The sequence below is a fragment of the Sarcophilus harrisii genome, chromosome 2 (genome assembly GCF_902635505.1).
Source record: "Sarcophilus harrisii chromosome 2, mSarHar1.11, whole genome shotgun sequence".
NCBI lineage: Eukaryota > Metazoa > Chordata > Mammalia > Dasyuromorphia > Dasyuridae > Sarcophilus > Sarcophilus harrisii.
Window position 1 is genome coordinate 131,578,203 of NC_045427.1, and position 12,415 is coordinate 131,590,617.

The following is a 12,415-nucleotide window of genomic DNA, read 5'->3' on the forward strand; positions in this document are numbered from 1 at the left end:
AAGGGATGCATATGCTCTTGGAGCCTTTAGAGATAAAAATTGTAGCTATATAGGACATTTCAAAATGGGGGATCCCCTCTGGGTTGATTAAATGCTAAGGATGTAATGGCTTATTAAATTTAAAAAGAACACTAATTGAGAAGACAGCCCAAAGAACATGGGATAGAGCTCAGCAGTTACATTTTTATGTAAGCAACCACAGGAACCAGCCCTTCCACATTCATGGCCTTATTTTTTAAATGTCAAACTCAGAGGTGGCATTTTTTTCCAGGGGGTTTTGGAGGAAACACCCTAATAACAATTCCATGGACTCACTTAACACTTTTCTTAGCATGAGACAGCTTGTTAAAAATGGCATCATTTTTTCCTTGTAACAGAGGTAGATTGAATAAGGAACTTGAGATTAGTAAGGGGGGATGGAAATTGTGATTTCTCTTTTCCAGCTTGGTATCCTAAGGTCCAGAAGCATCTTAGGACATATAGTTGGGAAGGATCAGAGGTTTTACCCAGTCCACTTTGATGATCTCAGTGGAATCTAAGTCCTTGATAATATAGGTGGCAAGTAAATAAGCTTGCCAGAAATTGGCATGGAGTGCAGGGCACGGCAGTGAGGAAAAACAAGTAGAATAAAAAAAAGCTTGAGCTAGGTGAATCAAGATACAATACTAGACTTGACTAGTTTATTGAAGAAAGTAAGGTCTTTATATCACAGAGAAAAATTGCTCTTTCACATTGGAAAAGCAATAATGCAAGAATAGAATATTATCTTGTTAATATTTCATATCATTATTTTGACTGGTTCCTGTACTTTCCCAGTACTGATAGTCACAATGTATGCACCTGTGCTTCTAAACTTTGGTTTTTATTATTTGCTATGTATCTGGGAGAGAGTCCAAGGACTTGTGTCTGTGGAAACCTTGCACCTTCCTTGTCTCTGAGCTGAGCTCAAAGATTTTCAGACAAAGCTCTAGCAAACAGAATTTAGATGATGTTTCCAAACCCAGGGCTCTTTCCACATACCTTTTTGCAGTGGCTTAATACACACAGGCTCTCATTCGAGTGACTTCCCTAAGAGGAGAGAGTCCCAGGGCATAGACCCAATGCAGTGCTCACTCCCCTAAAGGATGCTGCTTCAGAGAAAAGTCAATGTTGCCATAGTGATGGGACTGAATAGAGGCAGAAGTGAAGAGAAATGACTAGTGGATATTCCCAAGAAGTAGTGGGAGGATAGAAGAGAGGGAAGGAGGGAAAAAGGGAACTGGAAAGGAGGAAGGAGGGAGGAGAGAGAATGGGAAAGAGAAGATAGATGGCCGACCAGCTGGGGACCTTTCAAAAGGTGTCCAGCCCTGGGCAGGTCAAAGAAAACAGATAATGAAAGGAACTATTTGGAGAGCTCCGGTGAATACTCCCAACCTAGGACTTTCCACTTCTTTATCTTTGTTCCAGATCTTGTAGCCACTTAATACTGCTCTCCTAATCCCCTTCCCCTTCCTTTTCTCTGGCCTTGTACCCAAATCTTCCATCTCCACTCAATTCCTTGTTTTTCTGGTAATTTTCCCTAACCCCACCCCGTTCTTAGTTGAATACATAGGAAAAAAATTGACATAATTATACAGGTGAAGAGTGACTATAAAATTGAGAAGACAAAGTTTGCCTTGCAGGTTCTCTCCTTATGAGGCATTTACTGTCTCTACAGAGGCTATTTATTCAGAGTTTGTCTAGTGTGTTACTTATATAGATTTTTTTCTTTTGTGGACTAGGTGAAATAGGAGATTATTTGCCTCAGTTGCTACCCAGCCTTAATCACTGAATGGGTGCAGCCTCAGTCACCTGAGGTCTGTTGAAGACCTTAGCTTAGAAAGGGCAAGGTTTCCCACTGCATCCAGGGTCTCTCCAGTGGTCCTGATCTATCTCTGGCCGCTGACCCAGATGGCTCACAGGGGAAAGTGAGACAGATCACCTTGCCTGGCCCTCCTTCACCGAAATCCAATTCACTTGCATATTATGGCATCGGCAACCTGATGTTGATGTACAGAATGAAGGACAAACCACAAGAGCATCCCCCACAAAAGACAAAAGCCTCAGATTTATCCTTCTATCTTCTCTCCCATCAAAACATTTGCTATGTTTTCCATTCTATTCCATTAACTAAAATGTAATTGCCTCCTTAATATGTCATCTTGTCCCACTATTTTACAATTAATCTACATTGTTTTAATCCAATATGGTAAATTTTTAATGATAGGATTTCAGGTACTGGGATAGGTTGTCAGAGATTTGGGGTAGGGGAGTTTTGAATGGAGATCTTTAACTCTCACTATCTATGGAGTCATCTTGTGCATGATCCACACTGAAAATGAGTCCACATATATGAATATTATGGAATATTATTGTTCGGTAAGAAATGACCAGCAGGATGATTTCAGAGACTTACAGAGACTTACACGAACTGATGCTGAATGAAATGAGCAGAACCAGGAGATCATTATACATGGCAACAACAATACTATATGATGTCATTCTGATGGGCATGGCCCTCTTCAACAATGAGATGAACCAAATCAGTTCCATTTGTTCAGTAATGAATAGAACCTGCTACACCCAGTGAAAGAACTCTGGGAGATGACTATGAACCACTATAGAATTCCCAATCCCTCTATTTTTGTCCACCTGCATTTTTGATTTCCTTCACAGGTTAATAGTACACTATTTCAAAGTCCGAGTCTTTTTGTACTGCAAAATAACGGTTTGGACATGTATACTTATATTGTATTTAATTTATATTTAAACATATTTAACATGTATTGGTCAACCTGCCATCTGGGGGAAGATGGGGAAAAGTTGGAACAAAAGGTTTTGCAATTGTCAGTGCTGAAAAATTACCCATGCATATATCTTGTAAACAAAAAGCTATAATAATAATAAAAAGAAAATGAGTCCACAACTGTCTAATATCCTAATCCCATTAGTCTGGAAATTTAGGCGAAAAGAGATTTGGCCCTAAGTTACCTTAGTGTGCTAAGCAAAGACCTGACCTTGTGAAAGATGGAAATAAAAATTGAGTGACAAACTGAAAGGAACTAATTTTCTGGGTGTAAGACATAACAGCAGTCTTTCTGATGATTAAGATTTCAGTGTGAAGAAGAAAATGTAAAGAAAGGTTTAAGAAATCTGTGGAATATCAGCTGGCGATCTGGTTCCCTGGTAATATTATTTAAGCAGTCCAGTTGCTAGAAGCTTTTCTGATGGAACAACCTCCTTTCCTACTCTCCTTGGGCTCAGTGATTTTCAGTTCAAAAATTATTAGACACAGAGGACTAATGGACTGATCTTATTAAATGTAAGTTTTGTTCCACTATGAAACCTTTGAAAATGCAAGCACCTTCCCTGCAATACTAAAAGAGTCTCCCATAGTAGCAAAGTTGATTTTCCTGCTGGTATTATCCAGCCAGTCTTTCTTTCCATTAGTTACTGGGCAGGAGTCTACTCAAGGTGATATGTGTCACCTTCCTTAAGCCTCAATGCTTTCAAGATCTCTTTCTCCCTTTTGAAGTATATTTCAACTGCCTTTCGAAAATGAGTTACAAAGCTTCCTGTGAAGTTTGAGGTTGAAAACTAAGACTCAGGATTTGGGACGCAGTTCAGATATCCATCCATCACCTAGTTTCCTACAACTCAGATGAACTTGGCTTGGTAGGTCTCCTTACTAGGAGATTAAAAATGGCAAGAGTCACTGAATCTTTGTGAATAATATTGACAGTTTCCTCAACTGTAAAATGGAGAAGGGAAGAAGATTGGGATTGGGAGGAAGCAGGGATGGGTGAGGAGAAAGGGATGAGATGATCTAGCTTTGGACTTCTTTACCCTATTTATTGGGATAGGAAGCAAGAAGAAGAAGATATAATTATAACGCAATGCTTATAATATTGGACTTGATTCATATGTTGGTTCATTTTGTTGAAGTTTCCCTCTCTTTATTCTTGGGAAAAGGGAAATTTTAGAAAAAATAGAAAGGGATACATTTGAAAATGTAAGTGGATATGGCAACGAAAGATATCAATACAGTAAAAAAAACCTATGATTTCAGATTTATTATATTTAGAAAAGAGAAGGCAGTCCATGGAAAGTCTAAATTAAGCCTCTTTCTTATTGTCTATAAGAATTTGTAAACCCTTTCAAATGAGCAGAGTTTGAGATTCAGGAAAATAAAGCTCAAGAATCCAAGTCATGTAAGATAAAAACATTCAGAAGGAGCAAAAGCATGACTCCAGAAGTAGGGTTGCAAACCATTTTTAAAAGCATAGAAATCATACTGGGGCCTAATAAATACACCAAGCATATTTTTTGGTTATTTTTGTTGAAATGGGGGGGGGGTGTGTGTGGAGGGGCTGGCTCTGTAAAATAAACACAGCAGTTGAGTAGCTGCATAAATTATTGAAAGGCATGTTAGACTTTGAAGTGATTTAGGAGATTGAGAAAGCATAATTTTAAACTGTGGGAGAGTGTAATGATTCAATTCGCAACATGAAGTAATCACAAGAAAGGCATTTATCATGGAACAAAGATTGCCATTTATTATGTGAAATAGCTCATGGCCTTAACCAATTATGGCTAAGCAAGGCAGAATCCTTGGTGATTTAAGCAACTTTCTTATAGGTTCAGGAATCTTTAAAGTCTCAGCGAAGAGGAGAAAGGGTGGACTCTGGGGAATAAGGGGAAGAGTTTGAGAGGAATTGGGGAAGGACAAAATAACAAGATATGTAATGAAATGGTTGAGACTATCTTAAATATGCTAATAAGACAATCTAGGAAAATTAACCTCTCTTGTGTGTACTTATTGATAACAGGAACAGGCTGGTTCACAGAATAAGTTGGTTTAGAGTTCACATTGTCTGGAAGAACTGGGTTAACATTTTTAGACTTTTATTATCTGCATAACACTCAGTAAAATCATTTTAAAAAGATATCATGTTCTGGAGAGCTATTTGGAACTATGCTCAAAAAGTTATCAAACTGTGCATTCCCTTTGACCCAGCAGTGTTACTACTGGGCTTATATCCCAAAGAGACACTAAAGAAGGGAAAGGGACCTATATGTGCAAGAATGTTTGTGGCAGCCCTCTTTGTAGTGGCTAGAAACTGGAAACTGAGGGGATGCCCATCAGTTGGAGAATGGCTGAATAAATTGTGGTATATGAATATTTTTGAATATTATTGTTATGTAAGAAATGACCAACAGGATGATTTCAGAAAGGCCTGGAGAGATGTACATGAACTGATGCTGAGTGAAATGAGCAGGACCAGGAGATCATTATACACTTCAATAACAATACTATGTGATGATCAATTCTGATGGACGTGGCCATCCTCAGCAATGAGATGAACCAAATAAGTTCCAATAGGGCAGTAATGAATGAGCTACACCCAGCGAAAGAACTCTTGGAAATGAGTGTGAACCACTACATGAAATTCTCAATCCCTCTATTTTTGCCCGTCTGCATTTTTGATTTCCTTCACAGGCTAATTGTACACTATTTCAAAGTCTGATTCTTTTTGTGCAGCAAAATAACTGTATGGACATGTGTACATATGTTGTATTTAACTTATACTTTAGCATGTATTGGTTAACCTGTCATCTGGGGGAGGGGGTGGGAGGAAGGAGGGGAAAAATTGGAATAAAAGGTTTTGTACTTGTCAATGCTGAAAAATTACCCATGCATATATCTTGTAAATAAAAAGCTATAATAAAAAAAAAACAAACAAAAAAGATATCATGGCTGGATGATGAAATTGTAGCCGAAAGAGGCCTCAGATGTCATTTAATCCTTTTTTAATAAATGGGGAAACTGAGACAAGGAAGTCACAAAGGTAATAACTATCAGGGTTGCGATTTAAAATGAAGTTCTCTGACTATATACCCGATGATCTTGCCGGTTTACTGGTCCAGTCTGACTCTAAGAATTATAATTGATAATGGAAGACAAAAGTTACAGAGGCAAATTTAGGCTTGAGAGAAGGTACCGTTTTCTAACAATTGTTGTTGCTGTCCAGTTCTTTTATTCATGTAGGAGTCTTCATGGCCCCATGTAGGTTTTCTTGGCAAAATACTGTGGGAGATGGATAGGCATTTTTCTAGTTATGAAAATTAAATTGAAGAAAATGAAAAAATTTTGAAAACCAAAACCCACAAGGGCATCAAAGGATAATCAAGAGTAGAGGTTTATCTTCCTTTTCTAGAAATGTAAGCTCCTTGGGGACAGGGACTGATTTTTGTAATCAGAGGTAGTGGCCTGAGATTTAAAAGGAAACTTTTTGTTCCTAGTTCTGCACAGTTGAAACCCCCTAGGTGCATTCACATTCTTGCATTAAGCCCCGTGATTCACACTGGGTGAAGGGCAAGACTACCAGTCTCCCACCCTGTTGAGTAAACATCTTTGCTGTGTTTTTTATTTTTCTGGGGAAAATTCTATATAAAGTGGCTGAGAATTGTTCACCTTTACTCTCCCTTGCCATTTGGTCAACACTGGATATGTCCTTTTTCACAAGAAAGAAATAAGTTCCTTTTTTGCCTCTCCTAAGACAAGTCTGTGATTGATTAATTGGAAAGGAGAGGCAGTGACGCTTACCATACAGCACCAGAGGGTTTGCCATTTCCTTCTCCACCTCATTTGACAGGTGAGGAAACCCAGGCAAACAGGATTAAGTGACTTGCTCATGGTCACACAGCTAGTGTCCGAAGCCAGATCTGAAGTCAGCACAATGAATCTTGAGCCACTCACCTGCTTGATTCCTAACAATTAGAGCTCTCCAAGTACTGGATGAGTTTTGTTTCCAGACCCCCACTGGAAGTCTCCAAACAAAGGCTGCAGAGCCACTTGTCCGGTTTGTTGCTGCCAAGATTCTTTTTTTGGGGGGGGAGCGGGGACGGCATGGAATAGACTGGACTAAATGACTGTTGAGGTTCAAAGGGAGACTCCAAAAGGCCGGGATCAGACTGGTGGATGTCATGAGGTTTCTCAAAAGAATTTGCAGGCTTGAACCCATCTCTGAATCAAGGGACAAAGTTTATTGTAATTGTAACATCAAATGAAGCAGACCAAGTTCCAAAAGGATTTACACAAGAACCAGGAGCAAGAAGACAAATTTATAGGAAAAGACAGAGCGATCTGGTTCTTCATGTCACTGATATGCTCATTTTATGACCCAGAGGTAGAACTGAAGAGTGGTCTGGTATGCACCTCACTCTTTGTCTCAGAAGCCCTTGTTATCACTGACCAACAGATTGTTGTCTGACAGCCAGCAAAGTTCCGGGAGTATACTACAGTATTGGTAAAGCCAGGAGACTTTAGGATCATTGACAAACAGGTTGTTAAAACAATAGCACTCTTAAGGTCTGGGGGCCTCAGGATTACTATTTTTCTCCTAGAAATACTGAAATCCCTTCCAATTTTAAAATTCTGTAAAACTTAATCACCTTCAGTCTCAGTTTCCTCATCTGTAAAATGTGAATAAAAACAAGGGATAGACACCTGCTAAGGTTGTTGTTGGGTTCCATTGAGACATGTGAAGAACCTTGCCAATGCTGAAGTGCTATAGAAATGTCAGCTCTTCCACCGTGCCTGGAATTCTCTCTCTCTCTTCCATTCCAACTGCTGAGCTCTCAGACTTCCTTTAAGTCTCAACTAAGATCTCACTGGAAGCCTTCCCTAACCTTCCTGCTTCTTAGTGCCTTCCCTCTGTTAATTTTCTATTTATCCTGTGGATAGCTTGTTTGTTCAGATTTGTTTGCTTTTGTATCCCCTTTTAGAATGTAAGTTCTTCAAGGGCAGAAACCATCTTTTGCTTCTTTTTGTATTCCCAGCACTTATCACTGTGCCTGGAATATAATATAAATATTGATTAGTTGATTAATACTGTCTGTGTGACAAAACACCAAGGACAAAATTCAAAAAGAAAACCAATCAGCATAGAATAATGGATAGAGAACTTGGTAGTCAGAAAGACCAGAGTTTAAATCCTGCCTCACATGTTTATTAACTATGATTCTGGGCAAGTCATTTATCTTGTCTATGCCTCTATTTCCTCTTCTATCAAATGGGGATGATAATAGTACCTCCTTTATAGGGCTTTTGTGAGGACTGAATGAGATAACACATGTAAAATGCTAACCTTAAAGCACCATACAAATGTTATCTATTACTATTATTATTGATTTGGAGTAGGAGAGAAGATATTTCAATCAACAATGTTGATAAAATGAGATTAAAAATTTTTTCCATGAATCTGCTCTACTCTGTGGAATGGAGAAGAGAAATACAATCACATGTCACCTTTGTTCTATTCTATATACATGAAAATTTTAGTTACTTGCTCTGTTATGGATTTTTTTTTGCACAAAGACTTACCTTCTTCCTTTGTACCTTTGCCCCCTTTTCCCCTTTCCATAACCATAGTATGGCATGAAAGGACATGTAAAAACCAAACCAAACCCAGTTTCATTTCAGGACCTGCCATCCTCCCATCATATGACCTCACATAAGCCACTGAATCCTAGTTTCCTCATCTTTCAAATGTTGGTAATAATATTTATTTACAGAGTCAATGTGAGACTCAAACAAGGAAGAAAGTAAAATGGACCATGGGAACATAGTTTAGAGCTAAAAAGGGATGATAAGTCATTTAATTGAACTCATTTTATTGTTACAGGAAACTAAGGCTCTAGGAAGTTAAGGTAAAAACCTCCCTCTCTTAGTCCATGGTTCCAGAGTTGATTCCAAGTTAATGGAGAGTGGGGAGAATGGCCAGAGCCCAGGCTGGTTTAGAGAGGTCCTGGATGTAAGACACTATGAACCTTTACATTCAAAGGACATGCTAAATGTTAATAACAGAAGTGGTAAAGGGAAGGCCAAAGGGAATTTCTGCCCATCAGGATCATTAGCAGCAGATTCATTTGAAAAGAAAAGTCTCAGGACACTTAAGGTTCTAGAAGGCACAGTGGGTCCTAGGGAAGAGGACAGAGTCCACCTGTCCCTAAACCTCTAGTTCCTGGTGTGGGGAATGATTGGCTATGGAAGCAGATGCTATAGCCGCCTCCACAATCTCATCCCTCTCCTCCTCTGCCCTCCCAGCCCCATTGTGGCTTATGGAGCACCCTGCTGCATTGTTCACCAGTTCCCTTGGATCTTCTTTCCATCTCATGAGGAAACCCGGATCCCCATCACGTCCCTTCAGCGTGAATTGCTCTTTCTATTACCCCATAAACCCTGAGACATGTGGGAGAATTGACCAGTACTTCTCTCGGGCTCCTCATGGACAGCCATCACTCTGCATCTCTCCTCCATATACGCAGATCACCCTGTCCAGGTCTTTTCTGTAGTAATATGCCAGCACCCAGGTCGTTCTCTCTCCTTTCTCAATGGCCCCAAACCTGGTTCATCCATTTACCACTATTCCTGCTCTCAAAAGAGATTTAACAATAATGTTTTATGTTCCCCCCACATCAGTCTTCACAATTCTTATAATCTAATCTTCGTTCTAGCTCAGCCACTCATCCATAGGACTGGTCATACCTTAGATTTCCCTGGTACCCAAAGCTGTACAGATAGTATCTTGAGAGTTCTCTTTCTGGTTTATAATCACCTCTCTTCCTTCTGTGTTTCCTCCTCTCTTATTCCTCCTCATTGTCTTCCCAATGAGTTTAATCAACTCTCTCCATTCTCTCAATCTATTACCCTTCTTATGACCTCCCTCCCTATTACCCTCTAATGACCTTCACAGTATTGACCCTTTGGCTGGATTGTTCAATTTTTTCCTTCTAGCATTTTGCCCTTGTATTCCTTTCCTTTTCATCTTAACCATGCATGTTCACATCCTGTTACTCTTTAATCATCCTCTATCTTCCTTCCCATGCTGCTGAATCTTGAGGTGAAATTGATACAATCCAATAGGTTCTCTATAAAATCAGCCAATCTCAACCAGGTTCTAGATGTCCCAGAGCAATTTTTAAAACTGGTTGACTTGCTATCATGTTCTTTTCAGTATTATCTGAAACCTTTTCTTCTCAAACCCTCTGTGAGAGATTCTCTCTCACAAATGACCCAACTTCTTAAATTCTACTTGCAATACCAAACCCATTCTTTGTGAGCTTCCTCATCTTCCCTCCAAAGCCTTCTACAACATTATCCATTCTCTCTTTTGTTCCAGTCCCTGAGAAAAAGATGGGCTTTCTCATTTTCAAGGCAAACAGCTTTATAGGAAGCTGTTTCTTCCCATCTCTTTCAGAAGTTTTCCTAAGAGATAATTTCTTCCCTCTAAGTTCAACCCTCCTTTTCGATTGGTTCCTTCTTTGCTATCTACAAACATACATCCTTCAAAGATTTGACCTGGCTTCCATTTTCTATTACTCTATATCTTCTTCTCTATCTGTGCTAAATCCCTACAAAGAGTTTGTCAGTTCTTGCTACCTCTACTTACTGACTTCTCCAATTCTTATTGTCAGGCTTTTGATTCCAATGCTCTGTTGAAATGGCCAATGACCTCTTTTCTGCTAAATCTCATACTCTTTGAACTCTTCATAGATTTTGATGCTATTGGATTTTCTCTTCTTGAATATTTCCTCCCTTCTTTACCTCAGTGACATTTGTTCTCCTACCTGATTTCTCCTTTTCAATTTTATTTCTAATTCATTATTCATCATCCACACAACCTTACCATGGATATCCTTCTAGACTCTTTCCCTGATCCTCTTCTCTTCTCACTCTCTACAATTTCTCCTTCATGAATTTATGAACTTCATGAACTTTCTGAGTCAAATATAAAATTTTTGGTTTTATTTCTAAATTCCCTCATACATAGTCCTTTTCCTATTTCCAGTTTTCTTCTCTCTCCATGATCCAGTGATACTAATATCCTTGTTATTCCTTGCCCATGACACTTCATTTCCAGACTCTGGGCATTTTTACTGGCTGTTTCTCATGCCTGAAATTCTCTCACTCTTTATTGGTATTTCCTAATTTCATTCATATTTCACTTAAAATCTCACTCTCTGGAAGAAGTCTTTCCTGCTCCTCTTAAACTTAATGCCTTGCCTTTGTTCATTACCTCTTATTAATTCTATCTATAGCTCATTTGTATATAATTATTTACATGTTGTCTTCCTCATTAGATTTCTTTCTTTTATATTCTTAATATGTGTGTATACATAAATATATGCATATATTTATTATAATATAGATTTCACTATATAGATAGATACACACACATACATATGGAGTTTAATAAATATTTGTTAACTTGACTTAAGGCTAAGATTATATCCTTACATTCCCAACATATCACACAGAACATTGTACAAACAAGTGATTAATAATTGTTGGTTGAATTGAATTGAATTAAATAGTCATTACAATCCATTTGGTCAAAATCAGAGGACTTCTCTCCCATTAATGAGTAGGTTGTGGGGTTGATGAAACACTCCAGCACAGCACAATATGTCTTCATCTTTTGGAACTATACAAGGTTTAAATCAAATTAACAGTTTTTTTCCAAGTATTTGTTTGCTGTTGCTGACAAAGGTATTTAATGAACACATCTCTGTAACATGAATATGTACATTTTCAGTAGTCCAGGCGTGAATGCTTGGGCTTCTGGGGTAGGCATCCCAGGAAGAAAGAGTAGGCAGGAATTCCTGAGAGATAGATTTTGAAACACAAAGCTGAGAGCTGCATTTCTCTCATTTTTACTTCCGTTTTATTGTTCCCTGATGAGGTCCTAGCTCTTCTGTTTGATAGTCTTCCCTTGAAAAATTCCTGTTGATCTCATCTCCCTACGACCGTTCTGTTCTGCCCCATGCTCAGTTGTCAGTCCATCTTAGAATTTAAAACTGGAAAGACCCTTGAAAATCAGTTAGTTGAAACCCTTCAACATATAGAAGAGAAAATTGAGGTCCACAGAGGGATTTAATTTGACTAAAGTTACATAAATTGTACATAATAAAACCAGAATTTAAACACAAATCTTTCCTTCAACTCCCAATCCAGTTCTCTTTCCGGTATATCATGTTTACAAAATATCTGTCTCAGCCATATAGGAGAAATGCTCAAGAAACATAGAAGTAGATTCTATTTTGTTGTCCCAGTTCAAATTTTATCTTCTGGTGGTACTGCTTTCTCCAACTTCATTCCAAGTTAGGATGTTAGCTCCTCTGGGGGAAATAAAAAATATATAAGTTTGGTGAAGATGACCAAATTCTTTATTTCCTGGATATTTTCTCAAGAAAGAGTTACCTTTTCTCCTATGCTCCCAATTCTAATTCTCAAGATTTGAAACATTCATACTATATAACCCCTCCTGGGACTTGGGTTGAATTGAGTTTAATTCAACAATCACGGTCTGTTATTACATTAGAGTCAAAGCAT